Genomic DNA, 2805 nt, shown 5'->3' with positions numbered 1-2805 from the left:
TATTGTGTGGTTCTGCCAATGATAATGGAGTCTCTTGTGCAGCTTCTTTCAAATTTAAATCTTTTGGTATAAAACTGGGATGTTAAATGGGTGGATATGATTTGTTTCAGTACTGATGGAAACTTACCTGGGCTTGCTAATGATTCATAGCATTCAATAGAAACCATCCACATCAATACAAGGGAGTGAGGTTCTTGCTACAACTGGGACACCCCAGCTATTATGTCACAGGTGACACAACCTAAAATTAGTTCAGATGGAGATGCCAGGCAGCTATTTAAACAGGCACAGATCTATGCAAGATGAAGTCTTTTGGGGCATAGCACATCTGACACTGGGGAACTAAAAGGACAATGTAGGACTTTTTCCACATATGCATTCCATCAAGGCTTCCATGTTTTGGGAGCTGGGTAACTTTATCTTAGGTGCTTGAAAAGTGCAAATAGTTTTACAAAGAAATAATATAAAGCAAGAATACACAGAATATGAACTCCTGTGGTGCATGCTTCTGACACAGGATGGTACAGTACACATTAAAACCCATCTGTCATAATACAATGTTATGTGCAAGCTTGCTGTATTGAATGATAATGTTAGGTCACCTGCTTGCCCAAGTATATTCCGGGTGGGTGGGGCCCCTTTTGGGGCAGCTTGTTCTGAGCTAAAAAGTAAATGACCTATGTTGACCAGGTAGTTCTGATAGCTGGGCCAGGACCCTTGAATAGTGGTGCATGGTGATGAATACAACTGGCCCCCAGACACCATGTGGTTGTTTTTCATGTCATACATTGGTTTTGCTGGCCTCTATGTGGCTACATGTTTAAGTATGGCTGGCACAGCTTATTTGGTGTCTTTCATGAGGATCTATAAAGGGGGAAACCTTTTCTTCTCTATGCCGCTTGTATTCAAGGGTTTTAGAAATCAGATGCTTTTATCTTACTGATAAATAACAGTGATCGGTTAATTTTTTCTTATTCTGTAACAGTCTGAGGAAGCGTTTGACGTGACATTTGGCTTATGGATTTCTGTTGCTGCAAACAAACTTTCCTAATTTTTGGTGACAGAAGGACAAGTGGCACATTGTAGGAAATACAGGAGTTCTTCAATCTGTAAATGTCAAGGGATAGCTATGAACATGCTCCAACTGGACATACACCATTACATTCTTCCTGCATGTGAGACTTTAACTGTTACAAGGCCAATGATATGTCCCTGTAGAATAATATAGATCCAGGTAGGTTCTCTGCTCTGTAACCTACATTTGCTTTTGAACAATGCTCCATATGATAAATTACAAGTGGCCATTTTCTTGCTACTTTTAGGCATTGAATTTTAATTGGTGTGTGATCATTGTGCAAAACAGACTTGGGCTATGTACACGTGCAATAATTTGTCGTAGAAAGGGTCTTTCACGATCCTTTCTAATGATCCTCCATACAGCACCATTCTGCCCTATGGGGAGGGGGAGAACGATGGAGTAGCACCCTGCCGTGCTCTCCCTTCACTTTCTTTATAATCATTCATTGTCTGGTTCGCCAGGATGGTCAGTCAGATTGAGTGCTGTACACACGCAAGCTTTTTGGCCGCTATGGGCCCTGAGCTGATTATTGGACGAGAACGATGGCGTGTGTACATAGCCTTAAGCAAGCAAATTGGTGGCTAATTAAAGGCCATTTGCCATGATTACACACCCAGGGCTATGTCATAGGTTCAGTGTGTGGGATACGCTGGGCGGTCCATTTCATACATGCTTTGGATGAATCCAAACTGCTCCTCTCCTTACACTCTTGCATACAAAATTCTTCAGTGTGTTCCACTGTGCATTACATTACAGTAACTGGTCTGCCCAGTTCTGTGCTCTATATAATGTATAATACATGTGGTTTGCACTATACTCCATAATTCAATTAACAGAAAATAGGCTTATTAGTAAACAGTAAGTCTGCTCCAGCCTGCTCCTGTTCAGTCCATTCCACTACAAAAATTAATCTGTTTAGCATTGCCTTGCTGTGCAACAGAATGTTGGGTTGTTCCAGATATCATAATATCGTCAATATAATGATACATCTGGCAGGAAATTGGTGGAATCTTTTCTAAATCTCTAGCAATCAGTCCATGACCGATGGTGGGGCTATGCAGATATCCTTGTGGCAGCACAGTTGGAGCGTATTGTCTTCCATCCCAGGTAAATTCAAATTGATCCTGGGAATTTTCATTAATAGGTATTGAAAAGAAAGTATTTGCTAAATCAAGTACTGCATGCCAATCTCCTGCTGTCTGAGCAATAGTTTCTACAAGTGTAACCATATCAGGAACAGCAGCAGCCAATGGAGGGGCCACTTTTTTTTTTTAACCCTCGATAGTCAGTTCTTATTCTGTAAGATCAGAAATTCAGAAACTTGCAAAATGAAGTCTGAATGATTCACAGGCCTCTGATTTTTTTTTTTACAGAACGTAGGCATTCCATAGGCACTGCTCAACTAGATGCCTGAAAATCTTCTTGTAATACTTCCTTTGCTGTTTCCCCATCGCTGGGTAGAATGTCATGGCTGGGTCAGCTCTGTCCACACCTCCCATGGTGTTGTTGTAATCAATCACCACCTGTGGCTTCATCACTTCTTTCCTACGTTTTGTGTGTACCAGAACGGCGGAGGCATCATGGGCAGTACTCATCAGGCACACATCTTTCTTGTCACGCCATCTTAGGGCCATCATCTTTCCTTTCTGCCAGGCAACAATTTCTCCTGTCTTCAGCTTCCCTTTTGCAAACGGTGCTGGCAGGTTGCGCCGGTTAGCCCTAACGGT

This window comes from Pyxicephalus adspersus, chromosome 2 (genome assembly GCF_032062135.1).
Source record: "Pyxicephalus adspersus chromosome 2, UCB_Pads_2.0, whole genome shotgun sequence".
Taxonomy (NCBI): domain Eukaryota; kingdom Metazoa; phylum Chordata; class Amphibia; order Anura; family Pyxicephalidae; genus Pyxicephalus; species Pyxicephalus adspersus.
The sequence above is the reverse complement of the archived record's forward strand: the minus strand, read 5'-3'. Positions refer to the sequence as shown.